This window comes from Lactuca virosa, chromosome 5 (assembly GCF_052849685.1).
Source record: "Lactuca virosa cultivar CGN04683 chromosome 5, Lactuca_virosa_CGN04683_v6, whole genome shotgun sequence".
NCBI lineage: Eukaryota > Viridiplantae > Streptophyta > Magnoliopsida > Asterales > Asteraceae > Lactuca > Lactuca virosa.
In genome coordinates this window covers 367494755-367508301 of record NC_136430.1, presented here as the reverse complement: position 1 = coordinate 367508301, position 13547 = coordinate 367494755, and positions in this window count along the sequence as shown.

Below are 13547 nucleotides of genomic sequence, written 5' to 3'. Positions count from 1 at the left end.
TTCAAACCAAGATATATGAGTTGTTGACTAGGAGTTGGTTGTGCATTGATGATACGAAAACGCATCAGTAACTTGATGTTATAAAACGTATCGTTGTGCATGATTTAATGAGTAGTTAGTACAAGCATATAATGTCGAAGTTTATTTGTTCCTTTTATCCTAAGAGGATTAAAAGCGATATCTTGGGACCCTCGATGATTTTGTTTTGACTTATGTGTCGTGCCCGGTCAGAACTAAATTGATGTGTTCAATTATGTTCTATGTCAGACAAATCGAAAATCGGGAAACAAACTGCAGGACAATAAGCATGACTATGTTCCATGTATTTGTCCGCATGATATCTTGAAGAACAGAGGATTATATGATCCCTTATCTAAAGGACGCGTCACTGACTAGATCAGAGTTCGACAGCGGCTTTTGAAAGCTATGATTGCTAATCAGATTTTGAAGAAGCATTGGAAGTTATAGTTATTAGACTTATCCAAGTGGGAGACTGTTGGATTTGGTGTCTAAGCCCATAACTATAATTGGGATGTACTTGACCCGATTGTAGCATGGTCCTTTTGGGTTGCCTTCACCAGTGTAATTTGATAAGATGGACTTTTGAGAGAAAGGTTATTAATGATTTATTAATATATTATAAGTATAATATATTAATTGAGAAATCATATTATTTAATTAGTATTGATCAAGAATTAATTTAGTGATCAAAAGAGACTAATTAAATATACGGGAACTGATTAAGTAAATCAATGATCCTTATAGTGTAGGCCAATGATCCATGGTTAATTAGGATGGGCTAAACCAATGTGATAGTCCATGGATAGTCCATGGAGGTTTAACCCATGGAGCCTAAGTAATATGAAGGGTTCATGGTACATTAGGGTTTGCATGGATGAAACCCTAGCATTTGTTACACTATAAAATCAATCCCCTAGAGCCAAAATCGGTTGCCCCAATCCTTACAAGAGAGTGATAATCGATTTTGAGCTAACTAGCCTATTCTCTCTAGTCTCCTCTTGCATTTGGTGTTTGTGACACATTAGAGGCATCACACTTGAGGTGCTAAAGTTTTCAAATGCCAAGAACTTCAAACTACATAAGAGGTATTCATCAAACTATGAGTTTTATATTGTATATCCTCCATTGTATGCTAGTTAGGATGTATACTTTGGAAATTGAAATTGCATGTATAATTAGAGAAAACATAGATCCAAAGCATCTAGGGTTGCATGTGCACCATAGGAGTGTTATAATGCTTAAAACCCAACAGAAGGTAGTATTGGTCCCGTACTACTAGAAGCACAGGACCTGTACCTGAGACAAGTGTATATCTGAGATCCTAAGGATACCTGTGTGTTGCGAGTTTCCCTCGAGTGTTTGCTGATTGTTTATATCTTGTGTTTCAGTTTGAGTATGGTGGTCACTCGTTTGGGTACGGTAGGTTCTGGTTCTGGCTTTGGATCGGGTTCAGGTTCTGGCTCTAGCTCAGAACCGATTGATGAGAGGTTGCGTAAGCTCATTGCAGTCGAGGTTACTCGCGGTATTCTTGACACTACCCCTGTGATTTTCGGTATCATCAAGGATAGGATTGTGGAGCTCATAGAGGAGCAACTCAGGTCTTTTCGAGTCGAGATTGTTACGGGTCAGATTGGGACTTGAGCTCCCTCATTCCGAGAGTTCAAGGCGTGTGGATCGCCTGAGTTCTTTGGGGCTAAGGACCCCATCGCTAGCCGTCGTTGGATCGCTGACGTGGAGAATGCTCAGCGTACGAGCTTTTGCCCTGAAGGGGCAAAAGGTGGGGTTCGCGTCCTGCTTATTGAGGGACAGAGCGCGAGACTAGTGGGGGAGGTTATCCGAGCGGTAGGGTCGGCAGCGGTGGGTGTGATGACATTGGAGGACTTCATTCAGAGGTTTTAGAGGGATTTTGCGCCAGTTAGCGAGGTGCAACGACTGGTGAGGGAGTTCCATGACCTTAGCCATACTACAGATACAATGGTGGAGATTACCGCTAAATTTAGGGAGAGAGCATTGTTGGTCCCGCAGTACGTTGTGGATAAGGAGATGAGGAAGACGATATATCATCATATGCTGAGGGATGATATTAGGGAGTTCGTGAGCTTCTCGGGGTGTAAGACCCTGAATGATATGGTCGAGGAGGCCCGTGAGCGGGAAATTAAGTTGGAGCTCCGGACGAAGCGAAAGTCGGAGCAGGTTCAGTCAGCTGTAGGTCAGGCTAAGAGACCCAAGACCTCCGATACCCACACCAGAGGCCAGCAGGTTCAGGGTCGTTGCGCCAAGTGCGGCAAGCCGCATAGTGGAGCTTGCTGATTAGCAAGTTCAGGATGTTTTAGTTGTGGCCAGTCGGGCCACGTGAGTAGGGATTGCCCCAAGAGGGCTCTGATTTTCTTTCATTGCAATCAGACCGGACATAAAAAGGCCGATTGTCCAAGATTGTCTGGGGGATCAGTGGTGGCGCTTGTGCCAGCGACCTTGAGGATTACCGATGGCCGCCAGGGCAAGGCGGAGGCTCATGTGGTGAAGAGTAGAGTTTTTTCAGCTGAACATCGATGAGGCCCGTACAACGCCGGATGTGGTGACTGGTATGTGTTCTAGCCCTATCTTTTATTTCTTTCCTTGTTTATGCTTATATTTATTATGATCTTGTATAGGGACCTTTTTGGTCAACGATTTGTCTGCTCATGTTCTGTTTGATTTGGGGGCTACCCGATCCTTCGTATCTCTTGTGCTCAGCAAGAAGTTTCGATACGCTCCATGGACTTTGGATTCCCTTATGGAGGTGGAGATTGCGTATGACCGTACCGTGAGTGTTTCGAGGGTTTTCCGTGGGTGTGTCCTGAACATGTTTAGCGAGAGGTTCTCTATTGATTTGGTGTCAATCCCCTTGAGAGGATCGAAGGTTATCATTGGGATGGATTGGTTGGGAACTAATGGGGTCGTGGTTGATTGCGAGCGGCAGCTGGTGAGGGTTCGAACTGGTTATTACTGGCGAGAGAGCTTCGCATGGGCCAACTTTCTGTTCAGCTGTGAGGGCCAGGAGATATCTGCAGCAGGGTTGTTCCGGGTTTCTAGCTTATGTTTCTGATACGCGTGTTGAGGCCACGATGGAGTTGAGCCAGGTACCCATTGTGCGGGATTTTACTGATATTTTTCCCGAGGATCTGCCTGGAGTGCCTCCCGAGAGGCAGGTCGAGTTTCGGATTGATTTGGTACCTGGTGCGGCTCCAATACCCAAGACGCCATATCGCCTGGCACCGTCTGAGATGCAGGAGTTGTCTACGTAGCTGCAGGAGCTGCTAGACAATGGTTTTATCGTTCGAGCAGTTTTCCGTGGGGAGCACCGATCCTGTTTGTGAAGAAGAAGGACGGTTCGCACAGGATGTGCATTGATTATTGGGATTTAAATAAACTAACGGTGAAGAACCGTTACCCACTCCCGATGATTGATGATTTGTTTGATCAGCTCCAGGGTGCATCTTGGTTTTCCAAGATTGATTTGTGATCAGGGTACCACCAGATGAGGATCAGGGATGAGGATGTGCAGAAGACAGTCTTCAAGAATCGTTATGTTCATTACGAGTTTGTGGTGATGCTATCCGAGCTCACCAATGCACCCACAACATTCATAGATCTCACGAACCGGGTCTGCAAGCCGATGCTGGATAGGTCTGTGATTGTTTTCATTGATGATATTCTGGTCTATTCCAAGACCAAGGAGCAGCACGAGCAGCATTTGTGATAGGTGTTGGATACCCTAGGGAGGGAGAGGCTTTATGCCCAATTCTCCAAATGTGAGTTTTGGTTGCGCAAGGTGCAGTTTCTGGGGCACATCGTCAACCAGAAGGGAATCTTGATTGACCCGGCCAAGATCAAGGTTGTGATGTGTTGGGAGGTCCCGAGGACCGCATCTGAGATTCGTAGTTACTTAGGTCTCGCAGGGTATTATCGGAGATTTATCCAAGATTTCTCCAAGATTGTTGTGCCTTTGACCCGTTTGAAAAAGAAGAGTGTGATCTTTCGTTGGGGGCCTGATCAGCAGTTGGCTTTTGAGACTCTGAGGCAGAGGTTGTGTGAGGCCCCGATTCTAGCGTTTCCTGAGGGTTTGGATGATTTTGTGGTTTATTGTGATGCCTCTATTTCGGGTTTGGGAGTCGTTCTTATGCAGAGGGGTCACGTGGTTACTTACGCTTCGAGGGAGCTGAAGCCTCATGAGGCGAACTACCCCACGTATGATTTGGAGTTGGGGGCTGTGGTTTTTGCCATCAAGATCTGGAGGCATTATTTTTATGGTGTACCATCTACACCAACCACAAGAGTTTTAGGTATTTGATGGACCAACCAAATCTGAATATGCGACAGTGGAGATGGATGGATGTGGTAAAGGATTATGATGGTGAGATCTTGTACCACCCTGGGAAGGCCAATGTGGTGGTCGATGCTTTGAGCCGCAAGGCGGCAAGTACTCGTATAAGAGAGGTTTGCTTGAGAATGGTTGTTACCTCGCCTCTATTAGATCTAATCAAGAAAGCTCAAGTGGAGGGTTATAAAAATGAGAATTGAAAGGTCGAGCGGATTAGGGGGAAAATTCCCTTGTTTATCAGGGACAGCCGGGGATTGTTGACTCAGTATGGTAGGGTTTGGGTCCCGGCATCAGGTGGGGTGAGACAGACGGTACTAGAGGAGGCGCATAAGTCAAAGTTTTCTATCCATCCAGGGGCAACGAAGATGTACAGGGATTTGATGATGAGTTATTGGTGGCCTTGTATGAAAAGGGAGGTAGCTTGGTTTTTTGAGCGGTGCTTGACTTGCAGGAAAGTCAAGGACGAGCACTAGAGACCCCATGACAAGGTGCATCAGTTACCCATTCCCATTTGGAAGTGGGTGGAGATCACTATGGACTTCATCACAAAATTTCCTAGGACGGCGCGTGGTGTTGATTCTATATGGGTCATCGTGGACAGATTGACCAAGAGTGCACATTTCATTCCAATTGCAGAGAGCATATCCGCAGAGAAGCTAGCTGATATTTATGTGCGGGAGGTGGTGGTTCGGCATGGTGTGCCAGTTTCAGCGGTCTCGGACCGGAATGTCCGTTTCACCCCCAGGTTTTGGAGGAAGTTTCATGAGGAGTTGGGTACTCAGTTGCATTTTAGTACAACGTACCACCCTGAGACCGATGACCAGAGCGAGCGGAGGATCCAGACACTCGAGGATATGCTTCGGCCATGTGTGTTGGATTTTGGAGGGAGTTGGGATACTTACCTTCCACTTGCCGAGTTCTCCTACAACAACAGTTATCATGCTAGTATTGACCGACCACCATTTGAGATGTTGTATGGGAGGAGGTTCAGGACCCCAGTTTATTGGGGCGCGGTTGGTCATCGGGTCATGGGAAGCACTGAGGTGGTGCTTAAGACCACAAAGCTGATTCAGCAGGTGCGTGACAGGTTGCGGGTCAGGTAGAGTCGACATACGGTAGGATTTGATGTAATAAGTTTTGCAGCGTGTACCTGAAATCCATCCAAGAGAGCTTATGTAGTCATTGCACTTAGGCTAATACCTCTAACCAATAAAGGTTGGAGTTAAGCTCCTTGCTTAAGCATGTAGGATTTGAGTGAAAAAAAAGTGAGATAAAAGAAAAAAAAAGAAAGAGAAATTACCAAAAGTTGAAAGAATTTTGGAGCTATCAAAGTATGGAAATCAAAAGATCATAAATTATAAAGAATCAAAAGTTGAAGATACCAAAAATCAAACAAGAAAGTGGTGAATTCAAAGAAATTGAAAAGCAAATATCAATAAAGGGATGAATTCAAATAGCTCCATTGTGGTATTAAAGTTGTAATTCTTTCTAGAATTTATGTATGTTTGGTATTTTAACCAAAAATACCTTGAGGTTAATAAATATTTCTGAGGATGGATTCGGAGGGTTGCAAAAATGAGTGTCGTATAAACTAAGGGGTGAATGTTCATAAGGATTGTGAGTATAGGATTGGGAAGTTTGTAGGAATTATAAACACAAATACATGCATTGCGGTCTTGGGATAATGGTTGTGTTTAAAATAAATTGTTTTATGCAATATTGGTAATTAAAAATCATTTTGCTTGGGGGCAAGCAAATGTTAAGTGTGGGGTATTTTGATATATGTATATCTACATCTATATATATATATATATATATATATATATATATATATATATATGTCATATCTTAATATTTTAGCCTTAATTATTGCTAATTAGAACTAAAATGTACTTATAATGTTTAAATTTATATTTTATAGGTATAAATGTTGCTAGAACGGAAACGACGCGAAAAAGGCGGAAATTGGAGTTGGATTGCAAAAAGCAGTGAAGAGGATGAAGAGGCCCATTACGCCCAGCGTAATGGGTGTAGATCGAGCGCACGCTGAGTTAATTGAGTACACCCAACGTAACTTTGTGGTACGCCCAACGTACTGGGCTAGGTGTCCAGATCAGATCGTGACTGCTTCCTTTTTACGCCCCGCGTAAACCGACTTACGCCGAGCGTACGTTAGTCGGTTCCAAAATCTATAAATTACGATTTTCGGTCAACCAGAAGAAAGAACTTGATTTTCATTGATCATTGGTCGATAAGTAACCTTCCTCTACCGTTTTGAGAGTCTAGAAGGTGACCGGAAGGCCGTTAAGCTGACAGGAGCGAAGATCTGAGGGATTAGAGAGCGGATTCATGTCGGTCATCATGTGGTTTGTTGTCGTGACCATTATTAGCATTCCACTGTGATTCCATTATGCTTTTACTTTCTTATTTGGGTCTTAAAACCTTTTTACTTTGTGTTTATGATTGAATGAATCTTTGAGTTTATGGTTTAATTGTTATTTGGATTGTTTATTCTTATTTAATTTATTTTGTTAAGTTTGATTGTGTAACACCTGTTCCACATATTATTTAATTTATCTAATTTTAGGGTTTTGTGCATGGACTCGGCGAGTTGGGGAGCTCCAACTCGTCGAGTAGAGATCATTATGAGGACGCAAATTTAAAATCCTACTCGACGAGTCGGAAGGCCCCGACTCGACGAGTAGGCACTGTAAAGAGAAACCCTAATTTTCAGGGGTTTGTACCCTATTTAAGGAACTTATGGCTCATTTGCAGCCTCTTTCATCGTTCTTACTGTCCAGAAAGAAACCCTAGCCGCATTTGGTGCTTCTTTGAGTATGTGTGAGCCTCGGAGAGTGGAACTTGTGCTTTTGAGAAGGAAACTTGAAGGTTGAGGAGATTGAAGAGAGGAGAAGGCTTTGGATCCAACTTCTACTTGTTGTTAGAATCCATTCAGAGGTAAAAAGTTGCTACCTTGATCTCTATTTGCTTAGATCTCATTGTATGGAAGAATATGGTCACTTTTGGTACAAAATGGGGTCATACTCAGATTTTGACTTATCACAAGGATATGGTTCCAGATTTGGACTTCTCTAGGTCCTCAATGACATAAAGTTGCTCACTTTATCCAGCTTAGGCCCTTTCCATGCACAAAAACCTTGTAGGAAGCTTAGTTTTGATGTTATGGCCTTGGGAGGCCTTGCATGCACGTAAAGTTTGCAACTTTGCGTGGTATCTGCACTAGGGGAGGTTGGATCTGAAGTTTGGGACCTTAGATCCCACTGGAAAGGACTGAAGGAACTCGTCGAGTCCCTTAGTCGACTCGACGAGTCGGGGTAGGGTTTACCCATTTTTCGAGTTTCTAAATGAGTGCAGTGGAGGATTAGAGTATTGGTCTGAATGAACTTTTGGTTTTCTGGACATTGGATGAACTCAACGAGTCACTTGGGTGACTCAACGAGTTGACTCGGGATTCGTTGGAATGGACTCGGGAGGAACTCGACGAGTTACATAGGTAACTCGGCGAGTTGACGAGTTATTCAGTTAACTCGACGAGTTGCTCGATGCACTCGACGAGTTGAGGTCAACATGGACTGTTAACCTTGACTTTAACCAAGGTTGACTTTAAGGTCATTGATGGTATTTCGGGATTGTGACAAGTTAATCACATGATGATTATAGGCAGTTGAGTTGAAGCAGTGTGTGGGATTTATTTGATCTTAGCTTGTCAGTTCAGAATTCGAGAGGTGAGTCTCCTCACCGTACCAATGGGTCTAAGGCACCAAGGTCGGCCCATTTTGTGATATGTGGTACACTAGTTGAAGTAGAGATATGTGGTATGATAGTTAGTTGTATGCTAAGTGGTATGCTAGTGATTATATGATACTTGCAGGGAAGACCATGGGGGGAGCCCATGGCACTTGGATATAAGACCATGGGGGAGCCCATGGCTAGTTAGTTAAAGAACATGGAGGGAGCCCATGGCAGTCGGATGAAAGACCATGTGGGGGAGCCCATGGCTTGTCGGTTAAAGACCATGGGGGAGCCCATGGCACCCTTATATGTTGTATGCATGACTTATGTGATATATGTAGCTTTTATAGCTAATATGATATGTGTTATGTGGATTGTGTGTGGGGTATGCTCTGGGGAACTTACTAAGCATTAGCTTATAGTTTGTGGACTTGTTTCAGGTACATCCGAGCCCAAGGGCAAGGGTAAGGCTTGATGGCTCGGCGTGCACTCCCTCTCAAGCGTTTTATGGACACTTTGATGATTTGAAATAAAATTGTAAATGTTATGAATTTTGAAAACAATCGTATTTGGGATTTCATGGTTTGTGGAAGGTATTTTGATTAATAAAAAATGAAAATTTTCTTTTGAAAATTGGGTCGTTACAGATTGAAAGATCCATATATGTTAAAGATTATTACTTTGTTCCCTATTGCTGAATTAATAGAGTTTAGATGACCATATGACTGTGTTAATTTGAATCATAGTTGTCCAGTGACCATTGGTGATTATGACTAGTGTTTTGACAAAAACCTAGGGTTAGGAAATAAAGCGGTGAAATTTAATGTGTGTGCATGAGTAGATGACCATTCTACGCATGATTTAACTCCTATGATCATTAGGGTTAAATAATATCAAATCTTGCTTAATACGATCTGAATACTGATTTGCATGATTTTTTGTTCACTTGATCAATGAATTAATAATTGTGTTGAAATCAAAAGATTAGTAGCGTGACCACGATGCTAGTCATATTAGGAATCGGTGAATCATGAAGAAATATCCATTGTATCAATAGTTAGCCATTATTTTGAGATGTAGTTTATCTAGACCAAAGTACCTAAAGAAATTTGTCTTCTAGTCAGTTTATCGATATTTGATGTTAAGTGTTATTTGAGTTTTAATAAAACACTTCTTATTGCTTTTGTGTGTTTTGTGTAACCTATAATCAAACATTCTAAAATTAATTCATCACCGTTCCCCTTGTGTTCGACACCTGGTCTTACCATAACTATACTATCGCACGACTAAGTACACTGCCTAGTGTGTTTATTAGTCTAGTTGAGATAAAATCAGTTTTATAAATTTAAAACTTGAGTATTTAAAATATATATAAAAACACACATCAAGCCTCATGAGCGGTCAGATAGGAATAAAATTCAGGGAGAGTAACCTTACATTCGTTGTTGAGTACGGTAATTACGGTGAACAAATCATCGTGCCTAAGTCCTAGGCCTGCCAACATGTAACCGATAACTTCTTCAACATTCATCGATTGACCAATATTCGTCATCGTATCTGCAAAACCAGTCATTTTCTGGTAGTATTCCGTTGCACTCATGTCTCCCTTCTTTGTGGTTGAGAGTTGTGTGCGAATTTGGATTGAATTTCCTGTATGTTGTGCTAAGAACATTGCGTGGAGTGTTGTCCACAACTGTTGAGCAGTACTAATGCAATGAATTAGTTGGGGAAAGTATGGATGTGCGTTTGGACCGAATACCCGAACCGCAACCGAAACCCGGACCGGACCGACCCGAACTAGGACCGAATAAGTTATTTAGGTCGGTTCTCGGGTATGTATTTTTTCCCAATTCGGGTTTCGGGTTATTTGGTCCTGGTTACCCGAATAAAGGTTTAATCAGGCCAAAAAGACCGACCTGGAAAGTGAATAGTCACTTGAACTGAATAACCCAAATAAACCAAAATGACCCGAATAACCCAAATAAACCGAAATGACCCGAATAACCAAAATAAGGAAATTTTATATTTAGTTCAAGAAAAAAAATATTAAATTAATATTTTTTTTTCTTGAACTAGATATAGAATTTCCTTATTTGGGTTATTCAGACCATTTTGGTTTATTTGGGTTATTCGGATCATTTCGGTTTATTTGGGTTATTCGGTTCAAAAACATAGTGTAAATGTTTATTTGGGTTTTTTCGGTCCTTTCGGGTTAATAACCGAACCGAAACCCATATTACCCGAACCGAACCGGTCCCGTATTAGTATAATCGGTCCGGGTTTCGGTTCCTACTTTTCATCCAATTCGGGTTTTGGGTTATTCGGGTTCGGGTCGGTTCTGGTCCGAAGCACATCCGTAGGGGAAAGGATTCTCCAGTCATGGAAGATAAAAAACCTCTAGTCACGACTTAATCTTAAATTACCCATGTTTCATAGGTTGGATTGGGTGATTCCTTTGGAGGTTATGTAGTTTCTTTTCCAATAGCAGTGCTATTTCCTGTATTTATTGTGGCAGGAGGTGGTGGTATTGTTCGATCGAGATGCCCAAAAAGATGGAATCCTCGTAATATAGGAGTGACCTGCACCTTCCATAGAAAAAAGTAGTGCGTGTTAATTTGCATGATATGGCAGTAGCAATGGTGGATGATTTCACAGTTGCAAACATTGTAGAAGGAGAGAGATACTTTGTGGAAGGAGACCAACAGAGTCAGATATGAGATTAGGGTTTTAGAGTAGGCGGATCTAGCTCTGAAACCAAGTAAAAGATGTAATTCTGCGTGAATAACCCTTTAGGTATTGATTGCACTATATAGGAAATGATTACAATTGTAGATCCTAAGATAAAGGATCATATCTATACAATAATACATATCTAACATTCAAATATTAGGCTATCGATTCCTATCCTGTTTACACCTCTTTCAGGCATTCTATCTTTTCCAGATTTATGGGACTGTTTTGGTCACTTTTCTGCCTTAAGATGTGAAAATAATATTTACCATCAAGAGCAAGATTACATTTCCAAATGGTATTGCCTGCATTAGTTGTTTTCGATAGGATCTCCATGATGGGAATCCCAACTTTTGTCAATTCCTTTTTTTATTCTAGCTATATTTTTCCACACACCTTTGATTTGCTTATTGGCATAATACCCGCCTAGTTTAGAGTGTAGATTGTGAATACTTGAGACAACCCTGCACCACAATAAGGATGGATCTGAACGCAACCGCCACCACCACATTATTACATAGTATTCAAAAGATTCACCTTATTAAATGTCTCAATCAGCTGAATAATAAAAGAGATGCATTGATCCTACATCGCATTATCAAAGGCCAACCACCTCATATACGTATCTAACCATGTGATTTCCCATTAAATTACAATTCAAGCCTATGCATAGAAAAATAAACAAAAGAAAAATCAAAAACTAAAACTCTTACATCTATAAATCATATACCAAATATGTCTCTTAAATGAAATCAAAAGGAGAACAAATCATATTGTGTTGCCCTAAATTAAAATCAGAATAGTCTAATTTCAGTCATGTATAATATGTTTCCCTATTTCTATTTTACAACAAAATAATTACCCAAATAACTTTTTCGACTAAAAAATACGCTAATAGCAGAAGGTAAATAAGTATAAATCTTGTTCAAGCATTTTTTTTTTCAAACAGTTAGTATGCATTTCCATTTTCCACATTACATTATTTTATGAGGCCAACAACTCTCTAAACATAGTTGCTACCATATTTCAATCACAAACATAATCTAATTCGTCATAATGATGATTTTTTTATTAAACAATATGATTAATACCTTGAGATGTTGCTGTTCTTTGATTTTTTATCGACGCTCCCATCAATTCCAGACCTTATCATAACAATTGAGATATAGAAAGTAATGATCAATTCCAGACCTTATTATATTAGTTAAGATATCGGTATTCTGATTTGGGCATCGATTTCAGTTGTAGCTCGTGAGAATAACCCTTCGTATAGCATATCCAACATTCAAATTAGATTCAATGACCATTAGATAAAAGAAACCCATCACACATTGAATTAGTTCCAATGATTTACAACAAACCAAATTGCTTTGCTATGTTCTCATCACTGATTTTTATTTTCTTTTTAGCTCTCTGTAGGGAGAAGAAGCAAGTTTGATGACTAACCTGCTATCGAATAAGTTGAATGCTTGAAATTGATGCCCTAAGATCGAATGACCCAAATAATCTTCAAATCGATTTCGATTAGCTTGGTTGAAGTTGTATCAACCTGTTCCCGAGTTCAGCTTAACGAGGGAAAGGGAAGGAAATGGGAAGAAAGTAAAAAAAATAGTGTTCCCGAGTTTCATTAAAGGAAGGAAGTGGAAGGAAATGGAAGAATCATTTTCCCTCCTAACTTTCCTTCCGATTTGGAGGATTTGGAGAGAAAGAACAAAATGTTTAATTTCCATCCCACTTTTCTCAAACTCGGGAACACAAAATATAAATTTCTTTTCCTTTCATTTCTCTTCTTTTCTCTCCTTACTTTTTTCCTTTCTTTTCTTTTCTTTTTTACAACTCTGGAACTAGGCGTATATGTAACAGGTTAGAAGATGGGTAGAGGTATATATGGCGTGGAAAGAAGACCTAGTCCATTGGTTTCGATTTTAGATAGGATTGCATTTCTGATTTGCAAAAAGAAATAATCGTGATTTCAAAAGAGGTTAATGGCAATTCAAATTTTAAATGTCAAATCCCAATCAGACGATCGGACAAGGAAAATAGGCAGAAAATCAAGAAGAAAATCAACACATGATTTGGATTCAATAGACAAGGGGAATAGAAGGGTAAAATTGGTAATTCACTTTGTAAATTTAGGCGGGAAAAAAAGTTGGGGAAGGGACGAGAGATGATACTAAATTTTATGTAATAAGATGCACTCTTTTATTAGATACTAGGCGAATCCCCGCGCGTTGCGCGAGAATAGAATTATATAGTTAAAATAATAACTTTTACCAAATTATTATTTAATATTTCTACTTTGAAACAAAATGTTAGTAGTAAAGCAAACATATAGTTAACATATTAGTTTTATTAAACATTATAGTTTAATTTTTAAGTCATTGTGATATATACAATTATTTGATAATTTTATAAACCGTTTAAAATTGTGTAAATTATATATCAAATGAATGATAATATAACGGGTAACAAAACGTATGAACAAAAATATGAACTGCAACTTTTAGTAACATAAAAATAGAAAAACATATATTATAACATTTGTATTAAAAAAGATATATATACAACGAATAATAAAAAATATGAAAAATAAACACTATAACTTTTAATAACATAAAAACACTAAAACATCTATTATAACATTTATGTTAACTCTTCATATTTAAATCACAAATCTCTTCAA